The sequence below is a fragment of the Halichoerus grypus genome, chromosome 4, assembly GCF_964656455.1.
Source record: "Halichoerus grypus chromosome 4, mHalGry1.hap1.1, whole genome shotgun sequence".
Lineage (NCBI taxonomy): Eukaryota > Metazoa > Chordata > Mammalia > Carnivora > Phocidae > Halichoerus > Halichoerus grypus.
This window is the reverse complement of record NC_135715.1, coordinates 58197379-58209936: the sequence shown is the minus strand read 5'-3', so window position 1 is coordinate 58209936 and position 12558 is coordinate 58197379. Positions and strand designations below refer to the sequence as shown.

Below are 12558 nucleotides of genomic sequence, written 5' to 3'. Positions count from 1 at the left end.
AAATAAAATCTTTAAAAAAAAAAAAAAAAAGCATATTTAAAAAAAAAAAAAAAGTGCCATTGTCTTAAATCCTATTTTACAGTTCTAGCTGATGTTTTCAGAGCACTTGGGTTACCTTTAGAGCCCAAGGTAATTACATCTGCGACAATTCTATTTTCATCTACAAATACTTTATTGCCCTTTTAAAATGTGCTAGCTTATATATTATAGTCACTTTGCTTTTTTAGAATTTCAAATTCTTGGTTACAGGTATCAGAATGACTTTGAAGACTAAAACCTGTAGTTTCTGAATATTTTCTGACCAAAATTAACACCTTGGCATCTAGGTTCACAACAGAAGGGTTTGCATTCCCCTGTAAAAGCTACTGAAGTAGCTTCACCATAACTTCACCATATTTAACGTGTTTCCTTCTAAATAGAAAATTTTATCATAAGACATCACAAGAAAATCAAGAAACATTTCTGTATTTCCTATAAGAAAGATCTGTCTGTAGAACCCAGTGTTTTAACACTGCCCTTTCTGAGATAACCAGATTCTTTGTTTATAAATCTACTATTAAGCCTGAGTTAAATATTACTGCCTCTAAACACGCTCATCTTCCTTCATCTTATTTTTTACAAAAATTTTCCTTCTTTTTAGTCTACCTTTATTTAGCTCAAGCTGATGACATCAATCCTAGAATTTACCAATAACTTTCTTAAGATATTAGGTTCTAATATTGAAACGGGGTGAGAAATAAAAATATCTAGACAAATGAGACTTGAAAACTGTAATTTTACATTTGAAAAAATTGCTTTTATAATAGATATTCAGAAAATAAAGTACACTAAAATTGTCTTGTTTTGCAGGTATGGTTATAAAGGTTGAGAATCACTAATCTCCAATTCTTGCTTCTTTAACCTATGGTAACAGTTTCTGACCCAATGCTATACTGAAAGTGCTAGTTTTAAATGCACCAATGACTTTATTTTTTTTATTTATTTATTTTTTAAAGATTTTGTTTATTTATTTTGACAGAGAGAGACACAGCAAGAGAGAGAACACAAGCAGGGGGAGTGGGAGAGGGAGAAGCAGGCTTCCCGCGGAGCGGGGAGCCCGATGCGGGGCTCGATCCCAGGACCCTGGGATCATAACCTGAGCCGAAGGCAGACGCTTAACGACTGAGCCACCCAGGCACCACCTGCACCAATGACTTTAGACACCAAATGGGAAGCTTGTGAGTGAAGGGAGGTGTTATTAAAAATTACACAGAAGAAAGAGACATAATCAAGAAGATATGGCTCTAACAAGGACTAATCATAATTGCCAAATCCAAACCCTCTTATGTTTTATTATTTTTGTTACATCACAAAAGTTATACATTTTATACTTAAGAACATATGTATAGTCATCATTTTTAATTCTTCCTCCTGTCCCTAAATCCAACTTCCATTTCTACAGCTATCCGCTGTGGAAGGTACCCTTTCAGACTTGTTCTCTGCACTTACCCAGGTATATATAAGGTTTTCTACGTTTTTTGGTTGTTACATAAAGCAAATGACATGTATTAGTCAGTATCTTTCTTTTTCATGTGAAATACCGTAATATTTTTTTAAAGAAGTATATTTGTTATCTATTTCATTCTTTTCCAGGCTGCCTAATATTCTACTGCAAGGGCATTCCATAACTGAACTATTCTAATGCTCAACAATGAAACTGCTTCCATTTTTCTCCATACATTTCCCCCTCTGCAAGAAATAACCATGTAATATTCTATATGAACTTATGATAGTATCTCTATACAGAAATACTTCTCTTCAGAAGTATGCACTTCTAAAGTTGATAGATACTGCTGAACTTTTCTCCTCAAAAAGATGAGGCTATTTATACTTTGTTCAATGGTTTATAAATGTATACTTTCCAATTTTACTTGTAATATTAAGGTTGTCCAGTTTTGTTAATTTTATTACAAAGGTTTTTTAAAAAATCATATTGATGTTTTCATTTGAATTTCTCAAAATACTGGCATGGTTGAGTAACTCTTCAAAACTTTATAGGCTATCTGTATTTCTAATTCTATGAATTTCCTACTTAAATTCTTTATTTTCTACCAGGTTTTTTTTTTTTTCCATACTGATTTGAGAGCACACCTTGTATACTTTGAATATTAGCTTTGTCTATTACATGTCAAATCTGTTATTTGGCAATTCAGTTGCTTGCCTTTTTTAATGGCATCTAAGTTTGATGTCTCCTTGACAGGAGAAAGGCTTGCTCTACTCCAAAATGTTTTTAAAAATTCACTTCTAAAACTTTTGCCACTTTATTTACTTATATTTAGTCCATCTAGATTTTAGTTTTGATAGTGCCATGAAGTGGGTACCTAATTATCTTTACCTCAACTGGATAGCCAATTGTCCCACACTATTTATAGAGTAGCTCTTCCATTACCAGTTTATCACACAAGAAATTCTCCTGTATCCATGGAGTTCCTCCTGAATTCTGTATTCTGTTCCTATGATCAACATGCTCATTCCTACTCCAAATTCTTATTTTTTAAATAACTGTAATTTTATAGTATGTTTTGATTTTTGATAGGTATGCTCACTGTTAAGCTTCTTTTTGAAATTTACTTGGCCATTCTTATATATTTCACCTTCTCAAAACTTGAAATATCAGTTTGTCAAATTCCATTTTAAAATCCTACCATAATCTAATTAGGATTACACTATTTTCTCATTTGGTGAGAACTGCCATTTTTATGGTATTAAGTTGTCACACTCAGGAATATAGTATGCTCTCCATCCATTCAGATCTTCTTATAGTTTTCTTTATATAGCTGTTGCATATTTCAGAAGGTTCTTAAGTATTTTATAATTTTAGCTTCTACTTTTTCATTTTTCATAGTTGGCTACTGCTGGTGTATAAGAAAGCTAATGAATATTCTAAGTTATAGCCAGCTGGTTTACTGAAATCTCTTTGTGACTCAAATCATTTTGTGTTGACTATCTTGTATTTTCTAAGTAGGTAATCATATCAACTACAAATACTAACAGTGATATATCTCACCTCATCCCCCACACACCCCTTATTTAGAGGTTATTTTTCTTGCTTCTTAATGCATTGGCTGATACTTTAGGGCAAATGTTCTGTTCCTATCTTTTTACGGAAGTGCTTCTAATATTTCACTATGACATTTAATACAGCCTTCTGATAGAGACCCTTTACTAGGTTATTTCTTGTTAATAGTTATTAGGGACAACTGAATTATAGAAAATAATATTTTTAGCATCAAAGAGATAATCATACAGTTTTATTCTTTCATCTGTAAATATAGTGAATTATGTCAATATGTTTCCTAATACTGAATCAATATTATACTCCTGGGATTCAAAACATTGGAAGTGGTATGATTAAAAGCTGAGGCTCTGGAGTCAGGTGCCTGGGTTCAAACCCCCAAATCACTAACTAGTTGTGTGGTATGTTATTTAACTTCTTTCTACTCCAGTTTCCTCATTTTTAAAATGATGACAATATTATCTACCTCAGAGGGTTGTTTTAAGGATTAAGTAAACTGATACACATAAAGTTGTTTTAACAGCAGTCAGAACATAGAAAGTATTTAATATATGTTAATTTATTATTTACTAAGTGCCTTATATTTGCCAGGCATAGGGTATGAAGCATGGCAGGGGGCACCAAACTAAGGCCTGTGAGCCAAATCCGGCCTCCTGCCTGTTTTTGTAAAGTTTTATTGGAACACAGTCATACGCAATGTTTATAACTTATCTATGGCTGTTTTAATGCTCCTACAACACAGCTAAGTAGTTGTAACAGTTCATACAGCCACATATCTTAAAATATTTACTATCTGCTCCTTTATAGAAAAAAAAAATTTCCAACTACAGCAGTACTGTTCCAACTCAAGAATTTTATAATCTAATAGTTGAGACAGACAAGAAATATATATGCTATGGTATATGTACACAATCATGATATTGAGGGTATTACAGAAACATGGCAGTTCAGTACTAAATGACAGGAAGGATTCACACAAGTGAAAAAAAGGCAAGAGAAGAGGTTATTTTATTTACCCTTAATTATCTTTAAATATGCATTTGTTTATATGTCTTTACCTCTCATCCTAGTTTGTGAATTACTAGAGGGAAGGGAGTACAACATTCATCTTTGTGACGTTCATATTTTAAGTATGTAGGACGTTTAAAGAATTAACAAATGATAGATGAATAAATGGTGAAAATGGTGAATGGTGAAAAGAAGAATAGGTTATCTAGGTGACAGTGATTAGACCTGTCAAAGTTCTAGATATAAATATTCTATGGCAAGCAGTTTACTTGCCATGTTAAATGGGCTCTCTTAATCCTTATAACAGCCAATTCTAAAAGATAGATCCTATTATTACCCCTCTTTAAGTGAAGAAACAAAGGCCCATAGAGGTAAAGCAATATGTGCATGTTTATACACAACCAATAAGGGAGGAAGCCAACAAATAAACCTCTATCTACCTAATGTAAAACATATGCTTTCTAATACAAAATTGGGAATAGATATAGTCACAGGATATCAACAGACTATATACTTTGAAACAGAGACCAAAGACATTATAACTGATGCAGCAGAATTGTGGTATGATTTTAATATCTAAAATTGAGCAATGATATGAATAAAACTCATGTTTTTGAAAATATTAGCCTGGAAGCAGCCTGAAAGATGGCTTAGAGGGAAACTGCCCCTACATTTTCTCCAAAGGCTACTCTACCACACACATTAGGCCAATTTTAGCAAGGTTCAAGTAATAGATTAAAAAAATACAATTGCAGGGGCGCCTGGGTAGCATAGTCAGTTAAGCGTCTGACTCTTGGCTTCGGCTCAGGTCATGGTCTCAGGATCCTGAGATGGAGTCCCATGTCAGGTTCAGCACTCAGTGTGGAGTCTGCTTGGATCCTCTCTCCCTCTGTCCCGCCCCCCTAAAATAAATAAATAAGTCTTTATAAAAAATATAATTGCTAGCATACAGTGGCATTTGAGGAATAATGATGCACTTACTGATCTCAAGTACTGGAAATAGCTGGTCCCAACATGCAAAAAACTATTAACTAAAGTGTAAGAAAAGAGTATATATTGCAAATGAAAATATGACATGGAAAAAAAATCAAGCCTTAAGAACAAAATTGCAAACTGAGAATGCCTGTCTTAAGCAAACCAAAAAAATCCAGAAAATGAAAACATAATGAAATCACATATTATAAATATTTTCATTTTAAACATGTAAGCAAATCTTAAGAAAAACTGATTCTGACGTAAATGACGACTCCTTCAAGTTCAATCTTAAAAGTAGTTGTTTTACATAACATCTATTTCTGCAAAAGAAAGCACATCATTACTTTTTAAAGAGAAGTCTTAACTGTACTTTAAAATGCACTTGAACACCTGTTTAGAACCCCCAAAGTAGGAAGATTTTTTTTCTCACTGGGGAACTGAATAATAAATCACCTAAATTTTCTAACTTATTCTGTTCAAATATATATTGAGATGTGGATTCTGAAGAAGGAAAACAGAAAATATCTATCAGATATTTGTGATAGAGGCTGATTAATAAAATTTAATTTATTAAACTTAGGTAACTTTTATATCAGGGTTTATTTCAAAGTACACATCAAATTTACTTTTTATTTCTAACTAAGCACATAAGAGATCTCAAAAAGTGAGAAAGGAAGAGAGATATGAAAGTCAATCAGAAGTAACAGTTTCATCTGTAAAATAAAAGTACTACCACATATCTGGCATGTCTGCATAGGATTTAAAAAATTACCAAGTACAGGGACTAAACACCAATGAGAGTTCAACAAGTGGATCTTATTACTATACATACAGGGATAGTCTTCCACTTGAAAAAAAAGAAAACCTTAAGGAATTCACTTTTGCATATTTTTATCCCACTCTGGAAAAGACTAGCTGAAGATGCTTGGAATATAAGATCAGTATTCCCTTGCAAAAAGAACAGAGGCATTGGATATGACCACAATGAAAGATTAATAAGAACAGAAAGAAAAATTTTACATGCATTGTTTGCCAAAAAGCAGTTAAAACTTTTGTGTAAACTAAATGTTTATTGGAAGCACATTTGCAGAACTTTGAAGGATAAAACTTGAATTCATGATTTCTGGTCTTACTAAAACAAACAAACAAACAAAAACAAACAAAAAACCCCCCAAAAACCCAAACTTCCAATTGCTTCCAATTATAGCAGTATTAATGTAAGCTCTTATTTGGTACTTTGTTTTCATGGTTTCCAACATCTCTTTGGGTACTCACAATATTTCTGTGGGGAAAACAGGATAGGTATTATTCTCAATTTTAATGACTGGGAATTTAAGATGGAAAAAAACTAATCTGAGATCATATGGCTAATAAGGGTAAAGTTGGAACTAAGATCCATGGAACTTAATCTCCTAAAAAACAAAACAGCTGGAATGATCCAGCTGTTTCATGCACTGGCAAAAGGGAGGTCGGAGAGTAAACTGTTAATTTCTCTTTAAAGCAAAATTTAAAAAGCCAAATTTTTATTAGGTAGCAATTCACGGTGGCTGAAATTTAGTTCAAAAGTCTTACAGTGTAAGACAGTATATACATTTACAAAGTATGAAAAATATTAATATAAATAAATTACAAAAATTAGCTTAAGTTTTGTTTGGTTGGTTTTAATGTTTTTAAAAGGGGAAAAAAACCACACTGATGTTATCTAGGCAGCTCTCCATCTTATTCATTTTTACTTTTTCCAGCACTTAATACTATCCTTCATATACAGAACGTATTTACTAATGCCTTCAAATCAAAAAATGTTGTGCCATATTCTTGCTCTCCTGATGACAAAATGATGTCATTACTCTTTAATTTTTTTAAAAAAGATTTTATTTATTTATTTGACAGAGAGAGAGAGAGCACAGATAGGCAAAGTGGCAGGCAGAGGGAGAGGGAGAAGCAGGCTCTCCGCTGAGCAGGCAGCCCAACGCGGGGCTCGATCCCAGGACCCCGGGATCATGACCTGAGCCGAAGGCAGACGCTTAACCAACTGAGCCACTCAGGCGCCCCGATGTCATTACTCTTGATGACAGAGTAACCCTAGCCAATTCATTCATGCAACCATAACCTGAGGTACCACTATTCACTTGGTAATGGTACATGAAACACAATGTGAAGGAAACAACTGCTTTAGAAATACACATTTTTAAATTAGAAAATTCAAAGAGCTATTTCATGTGAATGAAATTTCAAAGTAACTGATACTTATCCTTTAAATCACCATAACTTATCTTTAAATAGTCTTAATGGAAACATTTTATTTTTTAAAAAAATTTTTTAAGATTTTATTTATTTATTTATTTGAGAGAGAGAGCACAAGTGGAGGGAGGGTCAAAGGGAGAGGGACAAGCCAACTCCCCGTTGAGCAGGGAGCTCGATGTGGGACTCGATCCCAGGACCCTGGGATCATGACCTGAGCCGAAGATAGACACTTAACTGACTGAGCCACCCAGGCATCCCTTAATGGAAATATTTTAAAAGAGATTTCTAGGTCTTCTTTGCCTTAATCTGCACATGACACAACCTTTTCCTGATGACTCAAGCTCATCAATGTAAATATCAATTATTAGACTATTCTGTAACACAGTGACTCTTCTTGGAGTTATTGAGAGGTGTCTTAACTGTTTATCTCTTCACTAACTCATCCTAGACTACTTTTAAAGACAAGGTTTCCTACCATCAGGTCCCTATTATCACTTATAAGCCACCGGTACCCTGGCCAAAGTTTATAAAATGCCAGTTTGCAGTTTAAAATATGTAAAACCAGAACAGGCAGTGGATAATACTTAACCTTATACAAATTTTAAATCAAGCCATGATGTAACTATTTTTCCTGCTCTAAGGCCTGGCTCAAAGGTTTTTCTTCTTTCACTTCCTAGTTCTGAGACCTAGTCTAGGCTGTTGTTAGAAGTTTGTCCACAAAATAACAATTACAATAATAGTTATTTCTGCATATTTTCTTTATTTTTACTATAACATAGGGAACAAATATAAATGATAGTCCTAACAAAATGCACCAAACAAACATGTAGACAAATGATATAAGGCATCTCACTTTATGTGATGTAAGGACAATTACCTAGCCCAATTATTAGCCAGGAGTCAGCAAACTAGGTCCACTGGCCAAATCCAGCCCACAGCGAGCTTGTTTTTGTTGGGCCCTGGAGTTAAGAATGATTCTTATATTTATAAAAAATTATTTAAAAAATAAACAAAAAAGAATACTCAGGAGAGACCGCAAGTAAACTGCAAAACCTAAAATATTTACTATCTGGCACTCTATAGAAAAAGTTTTGCCGATTCCTGATCTAAGCTGTAATAAACAAACACATATAAGATATATACAGCTATCCCTTACACATAAAGCTTAAGCTATTAATATGTCAAAGTAGACATGTAGTTCTTTCAATGATGAGTTCATAATGACACAGCCAAATTATCTTCTCCAGCCCTGCCTATTCCTTTTGATCATGCCCTGGGGCTTAGCCAAAATCCGTAGGCAACCTTCTTTTTTCCTCTTAATACTTATCCTTGGATGCTCTCAGACCGGTCTCCCTGCTCCTACTTCAGTCCTGGATGTCAATCTTTTTTGGAATGTCTTTCCTTTTGCTAAGTCCTTCCCAAGCTTCAAGTTTGACTTCTTCCAAATGCCTTCCATGGTCTTCCAGCCCTCAGTGGCCTCACTTTCTTTCAAATTACAGTTCTTGCCACACAATTTAATAACATCATATTTTTGCTAATGATTTTGTGTGTGCTTAGTCTAGTACCCACAACTATTTTCTAAACAACTTGAAGGAAGGAAAGATATCACACTGCTTTAATAATAGCTCATCATCCTCTGAGCACATGTCATCTCCCAAGTGTACCTCTCTATCTTGGAGAAAAAATAACTTGAGGACTGGTAATGGGTGATAAGTGATTGGAAATATCAAAAGATAACACCCACAAAGTAACTTGATGGAAGACGGTAAGTTACATTGCAAACTTAAGAGAGTGTATGTGAAAGACAAACAAAACTGTAATAGTGGAAGGATAGAGAGATAAGGATCAAGAGATTAAGAGATCACTGAATAATACTTTGAAATGAGATCAAAATATTAAGAAAATTATAAAACCTTAAAATATAAGTTAAAAAAACAAAATTTGCCTTTCAACCCTATTGGCCATTAATTTCCTTTTAACAAGCAGCTCTAGACATTGATAGCCATAAGGGCCTTTTTTTTTGCAATGTGATAACTGAAGGACTAAAAGATTCAACGGGATAGACATACACTGCATTCTAACTCTTTAGATTTTCAACATTCTAAATTTATTTGAAGTATGCTAAAGATAGTGAGAAAAAAAATCATCTATCATTTGATTACCCGGCTAATAAAATTGGAAATCATGTACCTATCCCTACATCACTCTCAAAGATAACACCTAGACTCATTTTCATACAAAAATGTACCAAGAATATAAAAAAAATTTTTTAGTACTTCATCAAATTCTTCTTATAAAAATATAAGCAAAATATAAGGTGCACAAGACTTCCATGTATGAACATAAAAAACACAAATGTTTTAAAACAATCATACATATTACCCATGAGTTTAAAAATACTGCATATTATAAATTAAGTGCTCTTTACCTAAGTAAAGCTACAAAAGACAATGAGAATATTAATCATATATTCCTTCTTTTTGTCCTGGGTTTTATAGTCTCTCAGTCCTGACCTATCCCTGGCTGGTCAGAGAAGAGGGAAACCGTTTTCTTAATTAGTAATAAAATATGTTTAATATTATACTCTAGAAATTTTACAACTAAAAAGTAATTATTAAATCCATGGTAAAATGAATCAGCTCTCAATTACTCACATGATGAGGGGAAGTGATGACACAGATGACACCAAATGATAATCCTAACATCAGTTTTTTTAAATGCATATCATTAATTTGGGAGAAGCAAACTGCCTTTATAATTACATCTGACTGAGGCCAGAGTTAACCAGAATGTTTATATTCCCTAAACATTCAATGATTTTGAGGTTTTGAAAGGCGAGACAAAAAGGAAAAAGAGGGAGATAATTCCAAAGCATACAGGTGGCTAAAGTCAACCAGCCTGGGATAAAAAAATTTCTGTCAACCTACATAAGAAAACTGAGAGATGATCTATGAAGAAAAAGAAAAAAACAGTAAAACTTACCGGGACAGTGCTAAAATTTTTAAATCGAATGTTATTTACAAAAATTTTAATGAGTTTTCTTCCTGTTAAATCATCCTTTCTTCCCACTAACTAGTATTATTAGTGATGACAAGAATTACCAGTGAGCCAAAAAGCTGAAAGCAAATTTTAGGTTCTATGTTATAAAAGATGTGTTAAAAATCCTTTTTATCACTGTTCTCTGTTAAGCCCACCATCTGTCCCAATAGGCACTTTATCTCATTACTTGAGATAAATCAGTTCAACCAAGAAAACACCAAAAAGGCAGAGGAGTCATTCCTCTGGGATATTTTTAGGTGATTTAAACAAAACTTACACGATGGCAAGAATTACAGATTTAGCAAATACACAAAAACTAAATATTTATCCAAATACAAGACCTTAGCCACAAATCTCAATTAGTTGCTGCCTAACATATGGCTCCAACCCCTGAGTGGCATATGTTTAGCACTGGTGCTGGTAATAGCACGGTGGTAAAATAGTATAGTAACAGTTCAACTTTAGTTATTTCATTCTTATAATACAGAAAAACACTCCAACTTTGGTTTCAGGAACTAAAAACAGAGAGCACAGTAAGAAATAATTATGTTGCTCGGTTTTAAAAGTCCATACTGAACACATATGAGGATTATACTGCAAAAAGAAAAAAAACCTTATAAGCTTATTATTCTTAGTTGGAAGATGCTCAGACACAAAGGTGTGCAAAGAAACTTACATAAAATTTCACAAAAGAAAATCTCTAATTCACGATCCCTGGCACCCCAGTAACCATTACACACCCCCTCCCCCCCGCAAAAATATCCCAAGGCTTTAAACGCTAACAGTTTGATAAAGGAACGATCAACGACTACTTTAATTACAACAGCCACCGTTGTGCTCCAGACTGTATGACAAAATTATTTGTTCATTTTCCTTTACCTAACGCATGGCGTCCCTCCACAGCCGTGTCAAAAGTTCAAAGATCCAGGTTGTTTAACAGGGCGAGGACTGCAGCCTCGAGTCAACCTCCTGACTGAACAGGTGGTTAACTCAGCCGGGTAGAGGAACGGCCAGGTACTGGCACCAGCCAAACAGGATCAAACACACAAGGGCGGGTTTTCGAGGTTTTAACCCCAAGATGAACGGGGGAAACTCTCTTCAGAAAAAGCGTTCAAGTTCGGCGGCTGCCCGGCGGCCGAAGCCCAAGGCGCGGCGGCGGCCGCTCGGCGATCTTCTCCGGCGGGCTCCGCACTCGACCCCCAAGCCTCCGCGAGCCGCGCCGCTCACCGCCGGCCGGGGGGCGGAGGGAAGGCCGCCCGCGCCCCCCGCGCCGCCTCCTCGGGCTGGTGGCGGGGCCGCGGTCGCGCCCCCACAAGCGCCTCCGGGCGAGACTCGGGCCCGGCAGGTGGCCGACAAGTTGACGGGTCCTGTGCCCGGCCCCACTCCCCCCCTTCCTTGCCCACAGCGCGCCCACAGAACGGGGTGGGCCGGGCCCCTCGACGGGCCCGAGCCCCGCTCGGCGCCCCGGCCCCTCAGACCCAGCCTAACGGTTTCCGTGGCGCCTGCTCCGGGACGGGAGTGGGACAGCTCGGTCTCCCCCGCCTTTCCCGAAGGGAGCGCCCGCGCTCTCACCTCCGAGTCACGCCGCTCTGAGGCGGAGGAAGGCGGCTACCCTGGCGCCTCTTCTTCGGGTTCCTGATCGTTCTCGCTCTACCTCAACGGCAGAGCCAGCTCTCGGGGCCGCTGCGGCCGCCGGCGCACTGACTGGTGGGGTGGTTTTCCGGCAGTGACGGCGCCGCCTCAGCCCCGCTCTTCGCTCCCTCTCCGCGTAGCTCCCGCTTTCTGTTTCACCCGAGGGACCACGAACGCCGCCGCCGCCATGCTTACTACGGAGCCGGGAGGAGGAGCCCGGAGTCAGCGCGCCCAGTGCGGCTGCGCGAGCCTCGCCGACGGCGCCCCCGGCCGGCCCGGACCCCGCGTTCCCGCCCCGCGCCCGAGCCTGCTGCCCCGCGGGTCTTCCCCGGGAGCGCGAGTCGCCCGCCGAGTCCTTGGCGCTGGGCGTCCGAGCGCCCCCTTACCGCTCCCAGGGCGCCCACCGCCCTCCCGGGGCTGCAGGCTCTGTCCTGAGGCCTGGCTGCGCCAGCTTCGACTGAGCATCTGGCGCGGCCAGCCTGCGAGCGACACTAGGGAAATGTGGAGTTAATTGACGTTCCTAGAGCCACTCACGCAATTCTCAGTCCAAATTGTAAAAGGCTCCCTCTGAGACGCGCCGGGGTCAGCCTCTTTCTGAAAGCACA

The 12558-nt window shown here is 37.5% G+C and overlaps 1 protein-coding gene across 3 annotated transcripts in view; it reads right to left on the bottom strand.

The window, feature by feature from the left end:
- Nucleotides 1-12179, bottom strand: part of FNDC3A (fibronectin type III domain containing 3A) — a 156813-nt gene extending 144634 nt beyond the window's left edge. For 2 of the 3 annotated variants that reach the window (XM_078070384.1, XM_078070386.1), the window contains exon 1: nucleotides 11894-12179. The gene's annotated coding sequence lies outside the window, so the exon portion shown is untranslated. Of the gene's footprint in view, nucleotides 1-11200; nucleotides 11678-11893 lie in introns of those variants that run through there. The other variant, XM_078070385.1, reaches the window with a different exon arrangement.
- Nucleotides 12180-12558: the final 379 nt, after the last annotated feature.